This window comes from Sardina pilchardus, chromosome 23 (genome assembly GCF_963854185.1).
Source record: "Sardina pilchardus chromosome 23, fSarPil1.1, whole genome shotgun sequence".
Lineage (NCBI taxonomy): Eukaryota > Metazoa > Chordata > Actinopteri > Clupeiformes > Clupeidae > Sardina > Sardina pilchardus.
Window position 1 is genome coordinate 23248163 of NC_085016.1, and position 7788 is coordinate 23255950.

At 48.3% G+C, this 7788-nt stretch overlaps 1 protein-coding gene across 1 annotated transcript in view; it reads right to left on the reverse strand.

Moving 5' to 3' along the window:
* sh3bp4a (SH3-domain binding protein 4a) overlaps window positions 1–7006 on the reverse strand; it is a 47462-nt gene extending 40456 nt beyond the window's left edge. The window contains exon 1 of the mRNA XM_062527828.1: window positions 6911–7006. The gene's annotated coding sequence lies outside the window, so the exon portion shown is untranslated. The remainder of the gene's footprint in view (window positions 1–6910) is intronic.
* Between the last annotated feature and the right edge of the window lie 782 nt (window positions 7007–7788).

Here is a 7788-nt window from a genome sequence, read left to right on the forward strand (position 1 = left end):
AATGCCAGTATGCCACCAAGCTCGTAAAAAAGTAAAAAATAAAGTTCACGGGCCTGAGAGCGCGCCGAGGACAAGGGGAAAGATATCACAAAGACCTTCGGGATTACAGTTATTAAAACACTCTCCGCGGTGCCTTCCAGCAATTCTCCTCTCGTCTCTGGCTGCAAACAAAGCTGGCAACTTCAAGCGAAATCCTTCAGCAAAGCTCCGATGAGTGGGCGGAAATAAAAACGCCGTCGCGCCACTACACTTACATCAGCAAAGCATTCATCTCAATCTTTTCACCATTCATTTCATCATAGCTTATTAACTTATATCAACTCTGTCCTTTCGCCCTCACTTAAAGCGCCGGAATATTAATTGCATCATTAAAAGCGGGGTGTAAATAATACGCTTAATGTAATAAACGGACAGGAGTTATTTACGGGAATCCTGGGACCGCCCGGGACACCGTGAGTGATGGCGGAACGCAGGAATGGCGAACGGTGCCTCGGGAGGGAAATAGTCCTGATAAATCAAATTGGGGAGGTCATATCCTGTTCAATAACCCATGCAGACACACACACACGCAAACACACACACACACACCTACACAGACACACACAAACACACACACACGCGCACACAAACACACGCTCACACACACACACACACACACACACACACACACACACACACACACACACACACACACACACACACACACACACACACACACACACACACACACACACACACACACACACACACACACACACACACACCAGACTTCAGGCCTAAAGGCTTTTCGTCCCACAGAGGGGCTACTGGAGCCAGACTTGGAAGCTGAGTTAGTGCCACCCAGGCAAATATTAGTGCCCATGTCAGGGGCGGGCACAGCAGCCAAGTCATTAAGCCTCAGCACTCTTCATCTGTAGGGCTCTCCACACAGGGAGGTGAAAAGGGTTTGTGGGAAAACGATGGCCCTGTATGAGACAGACTTGAGCAGCTGTCGGATGCAATAAGACGAGGACAAATCACCAGGCTTATCAGGAAGCCTTCAATGATGTCATGCACCCCCGGGAGGATGCAGGACAAGCTGGCTCAGCACTTTCTGCTACCGAACAGCCTGTGAAATGAACAAACCTGTGATCCTTCTCGGTAAATGTTGATACTTTGGAAATCAATAAGTAAACGGCAAATGCTCTGAATGTTTCCAGTGATGTCGTGTGCAGTGAGATCACAACAACGCTTGTTCAGCACTTCCTACAGCTGACTGGACGTTAGAACGAGCACAATATGGGACACCGTTTTGGTAAATGTTGCTACTTTTCAAATAAAAAAATGGGGCTATAGGCTTCTGTATCTGAATGGGTACAGCACGGTGCCACAACTGCCAAGGTCATGGGGTCACAACCCAGGGGGGCACAAGCCCTGATAAAACGTCTCCTAGTCCTGCACACGCAGTACATCACACACTGTTACAGAGCATCTGCTAAATGGCCAGGGCAAATGTAAATGAGTGATCACACACTGAGCCCGACTTGTGCAGGGGATTAGAAATCTGGCTCCAACAAAAAGCTGCGGCTAAATTAATAAAGCCGTTCTGGGGGCCCGGGCCGGCTCCGCGACTCCACACACTCGGCGTTCCATGCCTGGGCGGCGGCAGCAGCAAAAAAAAAAAAAACTTCTTCATTAGCTTTAGCTTAGCGGCAGTTTCTCCCCCCGGCGGCATTAAGGGCTGGCAGTAATCCGCAGCGCCCCTGTGCGCACCCATGCCGTCCTGCCCGCGCCGCTGGAGACACCATGGGGGGGGGAGGGGCAGCCGGAGTTTTATTCATACCTTGCTGAATGCCCTCCTCCCTAACAACGGGACTTTGATGATTTTTAGGCTAAGGATTAGCGCCGCTAAGCCAAAATCGAGTTCCTGTTCATTATGAAATGGAACACCGCAAATTTGCACAACGGAAAATGATGAGCTAAGGGCATTTTTTTTTTTTTTTTTTGAAGTGATGAGGACAAATACATCTTGTTTCTCTTTCCCCGTCGCTCTTGCTTTGTTTTTCTCGCCAAGTCCACAGATTGGAGAGAGAATAGTTGACGCATTTGTTAGCGCACCACTGTTTCCCTGCTGAGGCAAATTGCTAACTTAGCATTTCTTACCTCCAGTGGCCTCAGTGTGTGTGTGCTGGCAAGTTTGCCCGAGTGTGCCAGTGTGTGTGTGTGTGTGCGCGTGCATGTGTGTGTGTGTGTGTGTGTGGGTGCTGGAGTTGCCCAAGTGTGCTAATGCCAATACAAGTGTGTGTGTGTGCTTTTCCTTCAATATGCATGACAGAGCAAGCAGAAAATGTGTGTATGCACTCTGGATGTATATCTGCTCTCTCTCTCTGTGTGTGTGTGTGTGTGTGTGTCTCTGTGTAACATTTATTTTATTTGTGCATCTATGTGGTGTACACTGCATCTACATGTGTGTATGTACAGTATGTGTGTGTGTGTGTGTGTGTGTGTGTATGTGCACGTGTGCTTTGGCTTGTATATGTGTGTGTGTGTGTGTGTGCTTTGGCCTGCAAGTAATCAAGCATCCTCAGAATTACAGGAGATGAGTTTCACTGCAGTGCAAGAGTGCATTGGGGAATTAGGGCTATTGTGTGTGTGTGTGTGTGTGTGTGTGTGTGTGTGTGTGTGTGTGTGTGTGTGTGTGTGTGTGTGTGTGTGTGTGTGAGAGAGAGAGAGAGAGAGAGAGAGATTATATGAGGGAGAGAAAAAGATAACAGGAGCAACTGAGAAATGAGAAGAGAGTTGATTGAGTGAGATAGCAATCAAGAATAGAGGAGAATAAAACAGGAGAGGACGAGAAAGAGAGCAAGGGAGAGAGAAGAGAAAGAGGGAGCGAGAGAAGAGAGAAAAAAGAGAGCGAGAGAGGAGGAGGAGAGGAGGCCTGACCATGTGTGACCCCACCAAGGCCGCGGAGAGCGAAACCTAATTATTACACTGCTGTGCACCAGACGGCCAGCCAGAGAGCCCAGAGCCAAGCAGCACACGCAAGCCGAGGTGAGCCAACGCGTCAGGAATCTAACGGTCAGGAATCTACCGTCCACTCCCCTCCCAGCTCCTCAAAGCGCCTCCGTGCTGATGTCACCACCACTGCCATGTGGAAGTGATTCACTTGAGCTGCATCAGTCGAGACGAGAGAGAGGGAGGAAGGGAGGGAATGGGAGAGCGAGAGAGTGAGAGAGAGAGAGAGAGAGAGAGACAGAGAGAGAGAAAGATGAAGAGGGAGAGAGAGAGAGAGACGAAAGAGAGAGAGGGAGGGAGAGAGAGACGAGAGAGAGGTGCTCAAACCACAGAGTGTGCGAGCAAATTGCACTGACGTCTCTGAGAAGCTGCAAAACACCAGATGAGAGGAAAGTGAAGCAGAGTTGCCGTCCCGTGGGTCGTCTCGGCCTCCCTAACCGCGCCGCGCGTAAAACGGGGAAAAGAGGGAAGATGAAATCAAGACAATCCTCTCGCCAGCGATCACTCAATCATCTGAATATTTCAAAAAGCAAGACGCCAGGCAGTCCCTGACAGACACCTCGCCTCTTCAGCAGGAGCGCCCGCTTCGTGTAAAACCCTAAAATATTTATCACAGGAAACGTCTTTTGGCTGAATGTTCAAAACAGAACATCAGACAGACTCGCTCCCCCGAAACTTTTGCACATTTTGCGTTTAAACACCACCGTGTCAGTGGAAAACAAAGCTCCTCTAGTCTAGTCTGGCTCTGCCTGTTTGAGGTCTCCTATGTAACCGGCACGGTGGCCAGCACTGTCCAGAACGACACACACAGACCAGTGAGCTGGACAAGGCCACTCACAGCAGGGGATGGGCCAGTGACTCCAGACAATATAATGACTGTTTACTGTATCCAAAACTACGCATGCAGTACACAGCCTCCTTGCTTATCACAGTATTAAAGTATTAAGCTTTCACAACTGGGTGCATACGGTGTGTGTATTCACCACCCATTGTGATTCAATTAATGTAATCCAGGATAGCACGCACACACACCCCCTCCCTCCCTTTTTCCAATAAAGAACACTCACCCAAGGAAGGGTTTAACATTGGCAGGTTGGCACTAGGGTGCCGGGGGGGAGAGAATATTGCTGAGTGTCCCCTGTTGTTTGAACATGACATGAACCTAAGCAGTTTAGTGCGTAGGATGAGGGGAGAGAGAGGAGGATAAGAGGGGAGGGGAGAGAGAGCAAGCCAATCTCTTAATACGGACCCCAGCCCGGGTGATTACAGAGACAGACTTAGAGGTCGCAGGAGAGGAGGACGTAAGGGATGGGGGGTGGGGGTGGGGGGCAGGAGGGGTGGACATAGGGGTGGGCGGGGGCGGGAGGAGGCATGTGGGTGGGGTGGGGGGAAACTTGGCAGGAAACATTTTGGGGGAGACGACGGCAAAGGGAATGCCGACTTTGATGAGCACCAGCCTTGGATTCCTCAGTCTCTCTCATAACATCCCATAACCCGACCCAGCCTAACACCCCCCTCCCCTGCCCTCCCCTGCGACTCCTACAGGCCCTACAGCTGCACCGAGCCCTGCCATATACCTCAGCCCAGAGGCTGCAGAGGAATTTAATATCCAACCCACTCACAGACTGTAGTCTTTACACACTGAGTGCTAAGATTTCTATATAAATATATATACGTCTACTTTTTCTCTCTGGCCGTATACAAAGGCAGGCAGATGAAGAAATGTCTGGAAAGGCCGGTCATTCGGCCTCGGCCTCCGTCGAAGCTCCCATCGGCCGGTCAGCGAGTGATCAATGCGAGGAAGGTCATCTGATAAGCCTGAAATCCTCCAACTGGACAACCCACTCTTGTCTGTCCTGAGGGCCTGATCCCACACGGAGGACACGCACACGCGCACACACACACACACACACACACACACACACACACACACACACAGACCCCACCCGTGGAGTTCACCCACGCTGACAAAAGAGGAAATGCGAGGTTATGAGTGAAACACACATTCAAACAGACACAACCACACACACACACACACACACACACACACACACAGGGTGACTTTGGGATATGCTCACCCTATTTGAGAGGTTGCTAGCTACAGTGTCTTTTTGGATTTCTGCCACAGAGGCTGCTGAGAGATGGGTTTGAGTCGGGTGATGTCTCCCACGTCTCCTGGCTCATGTCTCATCCTCGCCAGAGCACTTTTAATTGCGCAACAATGCATTTTTTGATCTTCCTAAATGGAAAGCTACTGAAAAGCCAAAATAGCTTAACTGTGGATAATACAGAAGCAGTACGAATAGTCCACTCATCCTCCATTTCTCTTCATTCAGAGTGAAGAGGGACTCTTACAGAAACACTCAATGTTGTGAAAAACATTTTTTTAAATAGATGATTCACAAGCTTTGAAAACCTCATGCTTACTGAGCCTGCTGATCTGGGATCTGCAATGACCAATGATTATTCCTAGTCATCTCATCAAAAGACAGGAACTCATTTTTCAGACAGAGACAAGAGTGATCCCATTAGTGTGAAGTGATTTCTGGGAGCCCCCCTGACCTCTCCTCATCCTATCCTCCTTCCCACCCACCCACCTACCCCCCACACACCTACCCCCCACACACAGACACTCAATATAGCTAGCAGTCATTTACAGTATCCTTTGACCGTATTTGGCGAGTTTCTGACTCGGAGTTAGCTCCACTGTAAGCAACCCGGAGGTTACAGCGGGCACTTGTTCAAAACCAAACTTTGTAGCCATTTATACTTATGCTTAGACTGCAGTCGTTTCTACTGCGAGAGTAAAGATTAAGCACCCAGACCGCACGAAGTTATCACGGACACACGCCGTGCCCTGTATGTGCTTCGTGCGTTTACCACAACAAAGACTTGTCCTCTTTCTTTTCCATAGTTTTTTTTGCGTTTCGGCTGAAGAAAGCCAATGGAATGTTGGTTATGTCGTCTGCAAGGGTTTGTTGAGGATACCATGCCGGGGGTCCTGCTACAGTCCGGGTCATAGAGTTACACAGCTTTCCAAATCCGAATGGAATGTCGGCTGAGAGAGGGAGGAGGAGGGGGGCACCTATGACCAGGCACGAGATGACCGTCACTAATGCGCACCTTTAAACATAGAAATCGGGTGTCAATCTTCATTTCTATCAAATAGCCCTGGACACCGCCGTCGGAATGGACGTTGCTTAAACGAGCTACACAATTGTATGAGAACAATGCCAAATACTCAAATTCAACGCGAATAAGGACTGAGAACGCGTAGAACAACTAGATGCTGTTCGTTCTGAACTCACAGAAGTCCGTCAACCAATACACGTATTGCCTGAATAATTGAGAGGTCCTTACAGTCTTACACCTCATTTATAAAGCCAAATTCAAACCAATCGCCTGCCAAACAACGGCGAGAATCACCCATCTACCTATGTAGCCTAGCCTTTACTCGATAACACACAACAACCACTCAAACCCATTTTAAAGACGCCGATTGTAAAGATGTAGAAAGGTGCACGCTATTCTATTTTACTGGAGCGCAAAACCAACTGAATAAGTAGCCTACCACGGCCATTTCCAGCGCGTTTGCCCAGTTAAATTCTAATTTCCTCGGTCTGTAACTTCTTCTTTCCTTATCAAAGTTTAAAGCGTAACACCTTTTCAAAGACAATACAACCGGTAGAAATAACCTATGGAAATGCCATCGATTGTCACATCATTAAGGGGTTGAACCTCATAACAGTTAGAAGTCAGCGGTTCACATTCTTCAGGGGTTATCCCAGCTCATCAGCTCTCTTGCTTGCCGCTTTCAATGACAACGAGAGCGACTCCACAACAAATATAAAGCCACACTTCCAAACACATATGTAAAAATACGCGCACGAACACGCGATAGATCTTAATAACTCACTTGTGTTTTGCATGAGCATACAGGCGATTGAGAACTCATCCAAAAAAAACCAAGACCTTCGAGTTGAGTAGTTCGGTTGTTCCCCCTCTGTAAGACTTGGGCAGACTGCTTGTGTGTTGCAGGCAGCCAGCACAACTTACTGATGTCACCAGGAGGGAGGAGACTGCCAGGGAACGACGGCTTCGCATCTGTCATTTGTAGCCTACAGTATACTATACCGAGCTTTACGTTTCAATTGACATTTGAGTTTAATTTGTTTATTTTACATCCGGCTTTTATAGGGGTGTGCACTTTAATTAACAGATGTTTTTCGGGTTGGAAGTTTACAAACGTGTTTGTAAACTCTCTCTCTCTCTCTCTCTCTCTCTCTCTCTCTCTCTCTCACACACTCTCTCTCTCTCTCACACACACACACACACACACACACACACACACATAGTGGCAGGGCCCCACATCGCATTAAATTAAAAAACAAACAAGTCCAATGTTGTTTACAAACAGGCGCACTGAAACACAATGAGAGATTGTTCTTCTTTATAAACATCTCATTGCGTAGCCAAGCCAGCCAACAATAGATTACTGAAGTGTGAAATGGCGTGAACGCAAGTGTACATCACGCTTCAGCTCAAGGAGAAGGCCTAGATGTGTCTCACAATAAGCTGACGCAGGCGCTGTTAGAACGCAGAGGGGTTTGTTTTTCTTTCTCCTTTCTCTCTACTGACGGACGCCTGATGAGATACTTCAGTCACGACGCCAGGGAGAATCTGAGGTTGAAGAGGAAGCGAGAACCACGGGAAACTGATAGGCTGTCATCTTAAAACAACAGCGAAGAGCCAGACAGCGCATCACGACAGGTCTTTCTCTTTCAATATTCCAAA